Source organism: Ipomoea triloba, chromosome 10, assembly GCF_003576645.1.
Source record: "Ipomoea triloba cultivar NCNSP0323 chromosome 10, ASM357664v1".
Classification (NCBI taxonomy): Eukaryota; Viridiplantae; Streptophyta; class Magnoliopsida; order Solanales; family Convolvulaceae; genus Ipomoea; species Ipomoea triloba.
The window spans coordinates 17324120-17340545 of record NC_044925.1 but is presented as its reverse complement, the minus strand read 5'-3'; the positions used below and the strand labels follow the sequence as shown (position 1 = coordinate 17340545).

Genomic DNA, 16426 nt, shown 5'->3' with positions numbered 1-16426 from the left:
TTAACGTAGATGGCTCATATTAGTGCACAATTTTCATGGAGGAAGATAGATAAGAGAATTTTTTTTTTTAAATTTTTAGGAGACTAAGGCAAAAGTTTTTCAAGCGTCGTAATGGACTAATGGAGATCTTGTGTTGTGGTCAATAACTGTGGTCTAATACTTAGCATAAAGAAATGCCTTCAACTTTTACTCAAATAGTGATGTAAATAGAAAAGTCAAAATGCTGCGAGAGAAAATTAATAAAAGAGAAAATTGTCATTTTGGTCCAATGACTATTGTAGTATTGTTAATTGCTATCCGTGACTTTCAAAAATGTTAATTACGTACCATGACTATGCATTTTTTCTCAATTTTGGTCCAGCCGGCCAAATTGCCGGCCAAAAACGGCCGGAAAACATTAAACCCACGTTAATCCTTAATTGAGAGGGGTAAAAAAGTCTTTTCCTATTTGTATTATTTGGCCTTTGACTGTTGTTGATGGTTGGATTTGGGAAAGGGAATATAACCGTTGTTGCTACGCCCTATTTCGTTCATTTTCATCCACTCGAAGCGAAGAACACAAACGGGACGGTAGAAACGCGAACAATTGCTACGATTTCGAGCTCCATTCTCCATCAACTACGTGGGTATGAGTAATTTGTCTTCTTCTTCTTCGAATAATGGTAACGAATTCTACGAATTTGGGGAAAGGTTTCCCATTATACACTGTAAATGTGGTCACCAATTGAAGATTCGAACTTCATGGACGAACGAGAACCCATGTCATAGATTTTGGCTATGCTCTGCTGGTATTGTAAGTATCTTTTATTTTTGTTAGGGTTTGGATTAATGTACTGATTTCGAGAATCTAATTTTGTTTGTTGGTTTTGGAAATGCATAAAACAGAGTCGGGTTGGGTGTGGATTTGTGGATTGGTATGATTCTCCAATGTGTTCCCGTTCGAAGCGAATAATTCCGGGATTGCTAAAACGCATAAATAGACAAGATAAAGAGATAAGGGTGTTGAATATGAAGCTTCAAGGTGAAAAGAAGCAGGAGAAGGGCAAAGTGTTTAACAAGATTGTAGGAATATTATATTGGTTGTAATCTTTGTAGGTTTTGTTGGTAGTAAATGTTGTGCTTGAAATGAAGACTTATCCTTTGTGATTGTAATGTTTGTAGTAATATTGAATGAACAGTTTACCTTGAAATGGCTACATTTTTGTATTGAATTGATCCTTTGTAATTTAAGAAATGGCAAGGTTTTGTATGAACACAAGTATTCAATGGCAATGAACGTAACTGATCCTTTTCATTCATTAAGCAATAACAATTAGAGTACTGGCAGTTGCAAAAACCATTACATTACTGTCAGTTGCAAAAACCATTACACTACTGTCAAAACCATTCTAAAAGTGCCTGCACATTCTATTGCAAATAACAAAACATTCACAAAAACTGACTACATTTCCAAACATATTCACATCCTTCTAAGCTTCATTCAGTCAATGTTGATAGGGTCATCATTGTTGCCAAAGAATTTGGACTTCAGAGTTGTCTTGCTCCTAGTATAGTATGGCTTCTTGCGGTTGGATTGCCTTTTCTTTGGACCTCCAACTCTAACTTCATCATGCTCTTGCTGCCTAGTAACTTCATCTACTTGTTGCTGCCCAGTAACATCCACATCCACATCCTACTGCTGCTGCCCAACTCCAACTCCACCAATAACCTCCTGCTGCTGCCCAGTAGCTTCAACTACAACCTCCTCTTGCTGCTGATGCCCATGTTCTTGTTCATGATCATGGCTAGAAGTACCTCACCAAGTACATCTGCTTGCTGCTGGCTAGAAATGTGAATAGGGATCTGTTTTGTTGTATAAATTACTCTTTTCTTTGGCTTCAACTGAAACAATATAAAAGTGTAAGTTACAATTTTAAAACAAAGCAAATGGAACATTACAAGTTAAAGAAAGCTTATTACCTTTTGATTTGGATTTGATGGACATTTTCTTGAGTTATGTCCAGGTTGTCTGCAAATCCCACAATGCAATTGGATGTTTTTTTCTTGAAACAGTCATCCCATCTTGACTCAGGGGTGGCTCAACCTCACCACCAGATCTAGTTCTGAGCTTCTTTGGCCTCCCCACTTTGGCAGAATAGATAGGTGGCAGAGGGGGTGTTCTGGTAGTCACTAGCCACTCAGAAGGGCCTGCCATAGGGTTAATAGAGCAACTATATATCTTCAAATAACTCTCTTTTGAGTAGCATGGATGGACAAAATCAAACAAAGACACCTTGCCATACGTTTTTCATATTGCACAAACTCCATGCTTGCAAGGCACCCCAGACAAATCCCACTTCCTACAGGAACAAGTTTTCTTTTCCAAATCCACCTCTTGTTGGTCCCCATACAACTGACCCACTTCAAACTTAAAGAAATCACTGTGAGTTGCCAAATATACTGCTGCCTCTTTCTTAACTTTCTTCAACTTTCCAACAATTGTTGGGCATATCTGTGTCTTCCAACCAGCTGTCTTTTGTCTCTTTTCTAAGAATTTACTCATTAGCATCGTCCTTATGGTTTCAAGGCAGTCTATAATAGGCTTGTCCCTTGCTACAAGTAAGGATGAATTAAAAGACTCACATATGTTGTTCACCAACATGTCACAGTGGCTGTGTGTTGAGAAGTGAGATCTAGACCATTCACTAGGAGACTTATCACCTAACCACTTATATGCATCCTCATCTAATGCCCTAAGTTTCCTTAAACATTCATTGTAGGAATTCAGAGTTGTTGCCCTGGCACAAGCCCATAAAGCATCCTTTAATGCCTTACCTTGAAACCCTGCTACCTTCATATTAGCATGTAGCTTCCTAACACAGAATCTGTGCTCCACACCAGGCAAGACCTCCACAAATGCAGGGATTAAACCCTTTTGTTTATCACTTATGAAACAGAATCCTGTCTCATTATCCTCTGTTATCTCCAAATCCTCCTTAAGTAAAGTCAGAAACCAAGACCAAGACTCCTTCTTCTCTCCTTCAACTATAGCATATGCAAGTGGAAAAATGCTATCATTAGCATCAACAGTCACAGCAGTCAGCATCATCCCACCTATTGCACATCTCAAGTGACATCCATCCACACCTATTAAAGGACTACAGTGTTTGAATCCCAATTTGCTAGCTTCCCAACATATGTACATTCTCAAGAATCTATCCTGTCCATTTTCAGCAATTAAATCACTAGTCTTCACTACACATCTAGTCTTACTGTTTGTCCTTGACATTTCAGCACAATAACTCCAAATCCTCTTGAAGTTGTCTTCATCATCACCAACTCTTTGTTTCTTTGCCTTTCAAATAGCCCTATAGGCTTGTTGATCACTTACATAGAACCCCTCTTTACTGCACACTGCATCCCTGAATTTTTTCATCATCCAGTCTGGATGGTCTTTTAACTCCTTGGCCCACCTCTTAGCAATCACACTTGCTTTTACCATGGAATTCTCCCAAGCCCAAGTACAACCCTGATGCACATCAACAATGTTAAGAATCCTCCAAGAATGTGAGTTAACCACTTTCCTCAACCCTATTCTCCAAGGGCAACCAGGCTGTGAACACTCAACTACAACCCTCTCCTTGTCATTTCTAGGAGTTTTAAAATCTTTCCCATTTTTGAAACCATAACTCTGAACTGCTTCTCTAAACTCTTGTTTGGTTGCAAATGTCATGCCTAATGTAAATTTAGGATCATTCATGTTAGTGGTAGGTCTAAAAATAGGCCATTTACTATCACCATCACTGTCAGATTCCATTAGTGAAGCATCATCAGAGAAGTTTATGTCATCAATGTCATTTGGTTTCACTACTTGATGTTCTGTTTTAACACTTTCACTTTCCATTGAAACTCCAACATCACCCTCCTCATCCTTATTCAAAGGCTGAACTTCAATCTCCACCTCACTTTTCCATTGACCTTTAGGTTTATCTACCTTAACTTCTGCCTCAATAAAATCATTGACATCCATAGTATCAACCCAAATCTCCAACATCTGACCATCTTTCACTCCATTACTTAAAGCTTTCTCAACATCATTATCTGTTTGAAGTAAGTTCAACCTACCATTTGCAAAGTCATAAATGTATGCTCCTATTTTAGAATAGCCTAGATCTTTTACCTTATCCTGGAAGAATTGTATGCATACTTCCTTAGCTGGCACACTTTCATAAATTTCTACATCACCCCCCATATACTTAAATTCAGTTTGCCTACTTATTACTCCATTATGATAAATAAATATGTCCATTGGGACACATCCATACCCTGTAAAGCACCCAAAAGGTAAGAACACTGTATAAGTCCAACATATGCACATGGCCTATCAACAAAAAGCTAAGCATAAGGGTCCCACATTGAATTGTGTTTTTTTACTAAGCATATACACATAACACATAACACAACATAGTTATCAATTTGTTGGTCCCCACAACAATACTATACTACTTTACCCCAAACCATATCATCAAAACTTCAGATGTATAAAATCATTGGTCCCCACTAATACTATTATCACAAGTATCTTTACTGTAAAATTGGTCCCCACCTTAAAAATTCACACTATATATACAGCAAAAGCCTACACATTCACGGATGCAATGCTAATGAACTCAATACTATACACACACAACATATACAATAAAAAACGACAAAATGTCATTCCAACTGTGAAAGATGTCAAATTCAGTTGGAACTGAAGGATAAGTGAATTACTTACTTGCTTGGAGATGTTTGGCCGCAATACCCATTTGCCCAGCAGAGGACGACATAGCTATTCGAATGGCTACTTGAAAGGGAGTTGATGGCGACCAAGTTTCCTAACTTCTCTCAGTTCTTTCTTCGATTTTGTCTTCTTCCAATTTTCTCTCCCTCCGCGATTGTTTCTTGTCCTTGTTCAATTAGGTTTTAGGTTTGAATAGATTTGGGGAAATTGAGTTTGGTCAATTCGGATACAGTCAAAGGCCAAATAATAAAAATAGGAAAAGACTTTTTTACCCCTCTCAATTAAGGATTAACGTGGGTTTAATGTTTTCCGGCCGTTTTTTGCCGGCAATTTGGCCGACTGGACCAAAATTGAGAAAAAATGCATAGTCATGGTACGTAATTAACATTTTTTAAAGTCGCGGATAGCAATTAACAGTACTACTATAGTCATTGGACCAAAATGGCAATTTTCTCAAAATGTCTTCAACAATTTAATTCTTATACAATAAAGTCCTAAACTATTAAATTCTTACTCAATAAATTCTTCAACTATTTAATTCTTACTCAATAATGTACTTAACAACGGTTTGGATAGTTTTGTGAATTATTGAGTACAAATTGAATATGTGAGGACTTAATTGGTAAAATTAATAGTCGATGACTAATTATGAATTATGGCATAGTCGGGGGACTATTTTAGGTATTTACTCTTTATTATATAGTTGTTAAAAGACTGATTTTTGTTGGTTGGAGTAAAAAAACATTATTGATTATGTTGGATCATTATTCAAATATTCAACTCTAACTTATTGTTATACATTTTAATTGAGTAAATACCCAAAATGGTTCATCGACTATAACATAATTCACAAATTAGTCATCGACTATTGATTGAATCCAATTAAATACTCAACTATTCAAATTTTACTTAATTTGGTCCTCTGTCAATTCCTCTGTCTAAAGCTTGTTAACTCTAAGGTCATATACGTAATTTCATCAGACCTTGAAATTAAGACCTGACATGTCATCGTTCTAACTTCTATTGTTTGTCTCCCTTTTCATTCTTGACTCCATCACCGCCAGGGAGAATCGTGGTCTCCTGGTCAGCTAGGGGCAACCATCACTGCTAGAGAGAACCTATTGCTCACCTCCGACGACGTATACGTCCAGGATTTCTGCAACAACGTCTGCGGCTTCCATTACATCGCCGTCCCGTCCATTGTCGGCTACATGTTGCCGTACGCAAGGTCAGAAACTCCGCCAAATTATGCCCGGGAATCTACGCGTACCGTTCACCATACCCGACTACATTTCGGGTATGAAACCCCTAAAATCCCCTAATGGAAACGTTGGGGTAGACGGGATGATAAGCGTTATCGCTCACGAGATTGTGGAGCTCTCGACGAACTCGCTGGTGAACGGCTGGTATGCCAGCCAGGACTCAAGCTTCCCCGTCGAAATCACCGATCTCTGCGAGGGGATTTACAATACCAGTGGCAGGGGGTCATACACCGGCCAGATGTTGCACGATGTGCAACGTATAACATGAACAGGGTGAGGTGGAGGTTCTTGGTGTAGTGGGAGGGTGGGAGGTGAGGTAGGAGAGGACGAAGGTAATTGTGAAGAAGAGAAGAGGAGCATCGGAGGTGGGGGTCAAGAGAGAGATGGACGATGCTAGGGATGTGGCGAAGGAGGTGGAGTCGGAGAATAGCGAGGTGGTGGGTGATTTTGGAGGTTGAGATGGTGAAATTACGCATATGACCTTAGAGTTAACATACTTTAGACGTAGCAATTGACGGGGGACCATATTAGGTAAAATTTGAATAGTTGAGGATTTAATTGGATTCAATCAATAGTCGAATACTAATTTGTGAAGAGTAAAATCCTTTTTTAGTCCTAGACTTATGGTGCATTGGACACATTTAGTCCAATTTTATTAATTTGACCATATTTTACCCAGACTTTGTTAAAGTTGGACAATGTTAGTCCAAAGTTAGTCTTCCAGTTTGAAGGCCGTGAAGTTGAGGGGCATTTTCGTCCTTTCAAGTCCAGGTTTTAATGAGCACACTTGTTTCTTGGTCTCCTTAGTCAAAGACTCAGCACAAGCTTGAGCTTGAGGAGTCTTAAGAAGCGTGCCAATTGTTGCGAATTCATGGACCGCATCCTTATAGCAGAGAACAGAGCATTAACATTGACCTTCCGGAGTTCCCCTGCATATGCAATGGCTCTATCTTGCATCCAGTCATGCTCTGCCACTACTGTCTGTTGGTCCCAAGGGGATGGGGTACAAGTCTAGAGGGGGGGGGGTGAATAGACTTGTATAAGATTTTGCAAATCTTTACGACCTCTCGTGTGTATTGAACTTAGGATGTTTAAGTTCGATACCTCACGAGGTGAAGACAAAGTTTTATGCGCAGCGGAAATATTATCCCCTTTTTGGTTAGCACGAGTTTGGGTTAGTTCGAGAGGTGTGATTATATGCAGTGCAATCGAGAAGTTAGCGAGAGATAAAAACAGAAAGTAAATGCAAGAGAGATTTTTAAGTGGTTCGGCCAACCCGCCTACTTCCACTCTTCTTCCAGAAACTCCCTAGAAGGATTGCACTAAAAACTTCCCTTTCTAGTACAATAACGAGCGCTTGGGCTTTGATCACCAAGCCCGCGGCAAGCCTCAGGTTTCTTTCGCTCGGCCAGCAGCCAGGTTCCTCCGCCTCTCCTCAGGTTTTTCTCCCCGCTTCCAGTTACTCCACCTCTCGAGCGCTTGACCTTTGATCACCAAGCCCGCGTCAAGCCTCAGGTTTCTTTCGCTCGGACAGCAGCCAGGATACTCCACCTCCTTTGCTTAATCCAAAGCAAGACGTTGTTGATAGTCACAGTTGAATGTAACAATCTCCAATCTGACCACAAGCTATCGTTGAATCAACTTTGATGTAGAGCAGCTTTGGTCACCTTCTGGATGTATGACAGTTTAGCTTTGTAACTCTCTTCGAACACTAAGATGTGTTCTCTCGCTGTATTGAATATCAGGATGATATTCCAAGTTAAGCACTTTGCACTGGAACGTTTTTATCAGACACCTCTTGTTAACCTCTTGACCTCTTTCACAACCCCTGTTTTTTCTGTGTCTTTACGTCCTTATATATGAGAGTAGAAGAATAGTTCCGTTGGAGGGAAAACTATTCCGTTTGAAATTGGTCTCCCACGCCGAACATGGGTCTTTGCACAATTTCAGCATTTTTCATGGAGTAGTGGTCTTGTAACTTGAGCCTTTTGTTTTGTAGTGAATATTCCATATTCCACTTTCTTGAGTTCATGCTTCACTTGCTTCTTTTGGATAAAGTTACTCTTTTTATGTTCCCATCATTCCTTGTTTGGGGAATCTGACCACTTCAGGATTGGTGCACTTCTTGACCGTTTGTGGTGGAGGTCTGACGTGTCATCCACTTCCGTCCATTTTGAAACCTCCCGCTCAGCACCTCTTCAATATTTTATCTCCATGATATTCTTCTTCTCCAAACTTAGAGTATTTTATCTGCACATGTTGACTAACATTCAGCCTCTTGGAGAAGTGCCGGTTTATCGAGACCATAAAAGATGTCTCGACCACTTGATGTTTCAATCCCATGTATCGAGAGGTCTATCTCTCGAATATTCTTTACGTCTCGAACTCGATAGGTATATCGAGAGGTCCTTACCTCTCGAACTTGGCTTGTGTCTCGAGACTTAGTTGATGTCTCGTAGACCCTTATTCCTCCAGAGTTGTCTCGTGCCTGCTTCTGATCTATCTGTTTGCTTACAACACGAAAACTTCTAAGTTGTTCAAACAAGTTTACCTTAAGCTTAAATATTTCCCGAGTTGAGCTCAAATTACCCGGTTGTATTTTCGCTCTTAGTTTACTTATCGAACTTACATTGTTTTGCCTATGTATCGAGACTTGGGGATTCTTACTTAACAGTTGGTATCATCAAAACCTATTACATGATGTTCCTAACAATTTCCCCCTTTTTGATGATGCCAACACTTATACTTACTTATATGGCTGATTTGAAAAAGAAAAAGCATTGATTTTATTTTCAGCGCATATGGTAAGTTTGACAACTGATCTACTAAAGCAAGAATAACCAAACTCACGCAACACCCCAACAAAAGATATATATATTATCATAACAGGAGTGTTTTACAGGGCTTTAGCAGAAAAGAGAGAAGATAAAGAACAACATCAAATTCGAATGCATGTAGACATCGAGAGCTTACTGCTTATTCGCTTTCCTCTTCTCGTTTATGGCTGCTCGTGTCTTGTGGAGGTCTTCAAAGTTCACCTGCTCTAGATATTCGTTTGATATATCCAGGTGAAGGTAATTGACAAAGGCTTCACCTATGAAGTTGCCTTCAATCACCCCATCTCTCCACCATTCGATGCATTCCGGAAGAGTGAGACCGCTATGAAGAGCTAAGTCAGTTTTGGTAAGAAGACTTACTATGATTCCATGAAGATATTCGTTTGAGTCTTCTTTGGTCCCTGCCTTGTAGCTCTGTAGGAGTAGCTTGTCTCTCTTCTCTTTGGCTGTTTGTTGTTCTTGTTTCTTTCTTCTGATTTCCTTGTCTTCTTCTCTTCTTTCTCCTATTTCCAGTGAACGCTGGATCCTTAACATATCTGCTCTTTCAGCTTCCACCATTTGTTTTCTTGTTGACTTTGGAACTTTTGGAGGAGGAGGAGGTCCAGCTGGTTCACTTGCCGCCCTCTTCTTGCTGGTTGAAGTCCCTCCCTGAGTCTTCTTTTCCCCCTTGTTGGCATCATAGCGGAGGGAAAGTAAGGAGGACAAACCGTCGAAGAGTGCATGGATTTGGGCAGGCATTTGGTGCGACAGGTCAGTGAGTATGGTTTGCATCACATCCTGTCGAAGTTCACTTGAGCGTTGGTGGGCTTGAAGTTCTGCTCGTAACTCGGCGAATTCAGTTCTCATCCTTTCAGTCTCTGCTCGAGCTACCGCAGCCTCATCCGCAGCCCTTTGTGCTGCATTCTCAGCCCACACTGCTTGTTCGAGAAGTTCTTCGTGATTGGCTTGGGAGTCACCGGAGCCAGTCACAGGTATTGCAGCGTTTCGAACAACAGCAAGTACATGCTCAAGTTGAGCCATCCTCTGAGATTGATCAGCCATGAATTGACGCACCTCGCCAATGAAAGCTCGTTCGGCCTGTTGATCAAAGTCAGAAGAAGAAGGAGAAGAAGATTGAGTGGTACCTCTAGTCGGAGGGGACTTGGGTGCTTCCTGATTTCCACCCATGACTTGCATTCGTGATTCCACCTCTCGACTGACTTCCTGAGGTTCAGCAGGGACACTGGGATCAGAGCTCGAAGGTAGCTCCATATCAGGTGCTTCCCGGTTTCCACCTGAGGGATGGATCACTTCTTGCTCTTCACCTCTCGAACCTGGAGCCTCAGCTTCAGCTGCTGGTAAGGTAGGATTGGCCAAGGTGGGAGTCTCTGCATCAGATGCTTCCCGGTTTCCATCTGATTGAGGTTCCCCCTCAACACTACCTCTCGAACCAGTGCTGGGAACGCGATCATCTACTGGAGGAGTTGATTCATCGGCAGGTGCTTCCCGGTTTCCACCTTCTTGAACCTCAACTCTCGAACCAGCAGGGTTCTCCTCATTCTGCTCTTGTTGCTCACGTGTTTGCACTTCAGTATGCTCTGGTGAGTCTGGAATATCTATTATCTCAGGAGCAACTGGTGCACTCCACCTTTCCCTATTAACCATATCGATGGGAAAGCCTGGGAGTTGGAGCAACAAAATTTCACCCTCTCGAACTGTCTGAGCTTCATCTGTTGCATTCGAGGGTGTGGACTCAGGTGGTGGCAGTAGTAAGACAGAGTTAGGTGCCACCTCATGTGCTTCAGAGGTCTCGGATTCACCTCTCGAAGCTACCTGGTCTTCTAGAGCAGATTCACTCACTTGGGACAAGGGGATTGCTGCAGTTGGAGTAGGAGTGTCAGCATCATCTCGAGCAACCCCAGAGGTCTCTCCTGGACCTCTCGTGTGTTCTACACTTTGTCCCAAGGATATTGCTGTGGCAAGCCTGATATCCTCTCGAAATTGAGCATCTAGTTCAGGATCTTCTTCAGGCTCGACTTCATCTTCTTGTGCATCAACAGCTATGCCCTTTCCTTTGTCAGATCGACCAAGATTACTCCTGATTACTTGCATCTCATGGGCACGGTTTTGAAGCTCGTCGGCTGGGATTTCAGTGAGATCTAACCAGTTTAGTGCAAATCGTTCCTCAGCCTCCCTCTCTGCTGCTCTTGAGATCAATTGATCAAAGGGACCTGTTCTCCAGTTGATCCAGCGAAGTACTCTGGAGAAGTCGTCCAAACTCGATACATTCTCAACACTTTGATTCAATCGAGATGTGATTTCAGCATTCAGCTCATCAGAGTCAGCAGGTAGGATTTCTGTTGCTGATGCACACTCCACAGCTTGTTCAGTTATCTCTCGAACATCCGAGAGATCATGTGTCAACCCATCATTCAGAAAAGCTTGCACTGGGTTCCTGACCACAGTGCCCTGACCATCAGCAGCCACCACACAGTCTAGATCTTCAGCTGCTGGAATATCTACCTCGCGAACCACCTGTCGTTGTTCCTCAACAATACCCTGTACTGGATCACTGATCCCAGTACCTTCAACTTCTCGAGCCTCCTTTTGAGGCAAACCAACAGATTCATCAACATCCTCAGAACCATCAACAGCAAGTATATCAACACTTAAAGTTCCTGACAGGGACTTGGTAGGGGGCACTCTCTCAACCTCAGTGGCCAGTGTAGCCTGAGGTTCCCCCTGGGCTTGTGCCCTGTCCTCAAATGGTACTTGTATAACGGACGGTGTCACCTCTCGAACCTGGGTGACAGCAGCAGTCTTGATCCTCTTGGCCTTCCTTTTCAATTCAACCCTCTTGACTGGGGTGTCCAAAAGCTCGTCATCAGAGCGCTTCTCCTTAGCTGGGGCTTTCCTTTTGCCCCTTCCCTTAGGCTTTGAGGGTGAAGATGCATCCTTAGCACCTTTTGCCTTAGCTTGAGGTTTCGTTCTACCCATATAGGTATTCCGATGAACCTCTCGCCCTTCCCTCAGTTCGAAGCCCTTCAGTCTCAATAGAAATTGAACAACAAAGCCAAAACCAACCTTTTTGTAGATTGTCAGGTCGGAGTTGGAAACTGAGCTCTGCACTTGGTGTTTGAGGCAGTCGAAGATGATGTGAGCCCAGTCCAACTTGTTGTTGTTCCAGATGGCGTGGAGGATTTTCAGAGTGTCCAGATTGACTTCGTCTGTTCCGGACACCTTGCCGAGGATGAATTTTATGATGAGCTCGGCGGCTAGGGCAAACCTCTCCTTCAAATGAAATCTGCGGAGGGCAGAGGATGCTCTGGGTGGTGCAGTCTCCAATCGGATTTTGTCCCAAAACTCCTGCTTATCCATGTTGTAGTCCGATAGGTGCTTGACTGCCTCCTCCGACGTAGCAAAGTCGAATGCTGCTCGTAAATCACCCACAGAGATTGTTATGTCTATTTCGTTGAAGCGGCTTTCAATCTTGCCCTTCATGACCTTGGCATGAGCGAACCATTCTGTGTAGTCGAGGTCATGAATGGTTCGGTAGTCATGCGTCATGTACCGCATTAGTCCTGCCTTCTCAAATTTCTTCAAGACTCTCTCCGCCATTGTTGGATTTGGCGAGTGGGTGATGAAGCCATCTTTGTCAAGGATGCTTCCCGCCTTTACTTGTTTAATCTGAGAGCGTATGTGGTCTAGCTCTCTCTGGTATGCACTGGAGGATGAAGATGAAGATGAAGAAGATGATGATTCAGACGCCATTGAAGAAAGTTTGTGTGTTTTGGAGGGAATGTGTACAGCGTCTAAGTATTTGGGGATTTTGGGTATATGGTTTTGAGTTTGAATCCGGGTAAAGAAGAAGGATTTTGCTTTTATATTAGGCGGATTCGGGTTGGATATATGGGTAGGGTTGAGAGTTTGACCCGTGGAAGGATCCCGGTTGATTTAAAAGATGTGAGAAGTCAGAAATACCCCTGATAACGGTCAGTGTATATGAAAAATAAGGGTATTTTTGGTAAAATAACAGAGCGGTTTTAGATTTAGGATAGTGGGGTAATAAAGAAAAGTAACTATATGATCATGCTCCCACTAATCAAGATAACTCCCTTAAGTGCGGAAAACCGCCAGTAACCGATGACCACGTGGCTAGCATTTATGTCCAAAGATAGCCGTTCCACCTCATATATCCGTTGAGCTTATCAAATTCACCTTTCGAAGGTGAATGATCTTCCTCATGAGTTTAAGGATCTTCCCCCTGAGTGATTGATCCCTACACCTCCTTATTCCTCCTTCTTGATTTGGTTAGGGATCTTCCCCCTGAGTGATTGATCCCTACACCTCCTTATTCCTCCGTTCAGAGATATCAGTTTGTTATCTTTCGAAGTGATCTCTCGAACTACCCTTCTTCGAGACATAACGTATATAGACAAGCTGATCGGGTGATCTCTCGAACTACCTTTCGAACACAGATAAGATTTGACCATTCATTCCAATTCTATCATTCCCAATTCTAACCTTAGTTGAGAGAATCTATTTTCACATAACGCTTTTGTGAAAATATCTGCTAGTTGCTCCTCTGTTGCAACATATTCCAAAGTGATGTCCTTTTTCTCAACGTGGTCTCGGATGAAGTGATACTTAATATCAATATGCTTTGTTCTGGAGTGTAACACTGGATTGTGGGTGATGGCAATAGCACTTGTATTGTCACATATAATTTTAACCTCCTTACACTCAACACCATAATCCATTAGCGGTTGCTTCATCCATAAGATCTGAGCACAACAACTTCCAGCTGCTACATATTCTGCCTCAGCAGTGCTTGTAGCTATTGAATGTTGTTTCTTGCTAAACCATGAGACAAGTCTTCCACCTAGAAACTGACATGTCCCTGATGTGCTCTTTCGATCTATCTTACAACCGGCAAAGTCCGCATCTGAATAACCCATAAGTTCGAAAGATCCACCTTTCGAATACCAGAGCCCAACACTCTGCGTACCCTTTAGATATCTAAGAATCTTTTTGGATGCATTTAGGTGACTTTCCTTAGGACTTGCCTGAAATCTAGCACATACACCTACTGCAAAGGATATGTCTGGTCTACTTGCAGTTAAATAAAGAAGAGATCCGATGATACCTCGATAAGTGGTTTGATCGACCTCTCGACCTTCGCTGTCGACATCGATACGTAGAGAGGTTCCCATAGGTACTTTGACTGAGGATTTCCCTTCTATNTTCCTTGCTCCTTGCTAGCATACATAGGGATGGTTTTGCAGACCTCCAATCCACTATGTACATGTTTCCTTTCCTTGCTGCTTCCAAGACAACTTCGAGAGATTCCTCGCTCATAATCTGGCATTTGCTTTTGGTGAAGACAACTTTGTGGCCCTTGTCACAGAACTGGCTTGTACTAAGGAGATTGAACTTGAGCCCCTCAACGTAGGACACGCCTGTAAGAACCAGCTCATTCTTTTGGCTTTCACAAACAGCTCTTGTGCGCCCCTTCTTCCCGTTGTCGCAAAATGTCACCAAGGGACTTTCGATAGGTTGGATGTTCTCTAGCAGTGTTAGATTTCCCGTCATATGTCTCGAACATCCACTGTCAATGAACCACATGTCCCTGGTGTCCTGCAAGGCAATTAAGCAAGTTTAGGTACCCAAACTTTGGGTCCTGGTGGGTTAGGGAGTTTAGGCATCCATTTATACCTTGTGCCCATTATTCCAGGCCTAGGCGCAATGTAGCCATTGTACGTTTGATAATTATAAGGAATGCTAGCAAAGGTTTTAGGCCTCTTTGGTGCATAAATCAACTTAGGTAGAGACTTTTCGACCGGCTTATGCACCATGCCTTTCATACGCTGTTTGGTCATGTGAAATTGCTGAAAGTGAGGTTTCTTCCAGAACTTGTGATTTGATGACCAATTCTCACTAGATGGATAGAGTCTGCCTTTCTCCATCCGTGAGTTCCTAACTATGTGGATCTCAGACCTTCCATATTTGCCTTGAGGTGCATTATATGGAGTGTAGCTCTTTTTGTACTTGGAATGGCCTTGCGAGAGATAGCAAGGTGATCTCTCGATATTGTTTACCCGGCCATTCTTCGTAGCTTTCCTATACTTTCCATTGCTGGTGTATAGGGACGGTTTATTAATAGCTACCCTGGTCTTTTTTGTTGGTCCTTTATGACCTTTATTTGGTTTGGGTTGAGATCCTCCATTTCTTGAAGTTCCCAAACCATTGGTCTGTTTATTTCTCGAGAGATGGTCTTGATGGAACCCTAGACCGGTTCTATCACTTGTAGGTCTGTGATCAACCACCATTTTCTCCATAGCTTTGGAGGAATTAGTGTATGATGCTATGACCTTTCGAAGATTAAGCTCTCTCGTCTCTCGAGCTTTGCACTCTTCAGATAGTAGGATTACTTTGGCTTCTAACTCACTTACTTTGAGAGTCAGCTCCAAATTCTCTTTCGAGACGTTCTTAAGCATATCTCTTTCAGCAGTTAGCTTGCTGTTTTCATCCATCACTCTAGCATGAGTGCTATTGGCGATGTTAAGGTTCCTTCTGAGCGATTCCAACATCTCGAAGGGGTCCTCATCGCTTTTAAATGAAGAACAACGAGAGGTAGAAGTAGAGCAGCGAGATGTAGGAGTAGAGGTTACCTCGTTGTCAATGGCCATTAGGCATTGATTCTCCTCTTCCTCGGTGTATAAGCAGATGAGCCCCCTCTCATCCTCTGAGCTGCTGCTGCTTTCGCTGGAGCTCGACGTCTCGGACTCCTCGATTGTCCTCTCGAATTCTTCAGCAACAAGCGCCTTCCTGCGCTGATACGTCTTTGATGATCCTTTGAAGCCACCTTGTGTTGGCTTCTCCTTGGATTCCTCTATTCTCTTGGAATCCTTGCCTTCTTGGCCCTGATGCTTGCTTACTAGTGGGTAAGGGCATTCGGCCTTGAAATGTCCCGGTCTTCTACAGTTGTAGCATAGACCCTGATTTTCCTCCTCCGTCCTTCTGGATGGATATCTCTCATTTTTCCTTCTTGAGGAGGAAGGTGAACTTTTGTTGCTCTCCTGGTTCATCTTCATGTATTTCCTGAACTTTCTCACAAAGAGAGCAAACTGTTCGTCAGACATAACATTCATAGGATTAGAGTCTGACCTTGAAGATGTGGATGGTTGCTCAGCAACAAGTGCTACGTTTCGTCGATCCACAATGTCCTCATCTCTTGGGAACATCTCGAACTCGAAGGCTTTGAGATCCCGGAAGAGTTTGTCTGTTGTGGTTTCCTTCAGATCTCGGTGATCTCTCATCGTGATCACCTTTACTTCCCACTCCTTAGTGAGGCCACGTAAGACCTTCAGGTTCAGCTCCTTTTGTGGGATCTCCTTTTCAAGGTCACTGATCTCGGTTGTGAGCTTCATGAACCGAGACTCCATGCTGTCGATGCTCTCTCCTGGCTTCATCTTGAAGTCTTCGAACTTCTTCATGGCCACGGTGAGCTTGTTTTCCTTTTCCTGTTCGTCACCTTCACCAATTAACATCAAAGTATCCCATACCTCTTTTGCCGTTTTGCACTT

At 42.5% G+C, this 16426-nt stretch overlaps 1 pseudogene; it reads right to left on the bottom strand.

The window, feature by feature from the left end:
* Positions 1-6736: 6736 nt before the first annotated feature.
* Positions 6737-16426, bottom strand: part of LOC116033224 — a 14960-nt pseudogene continuing 5270 nt past the window's right edge.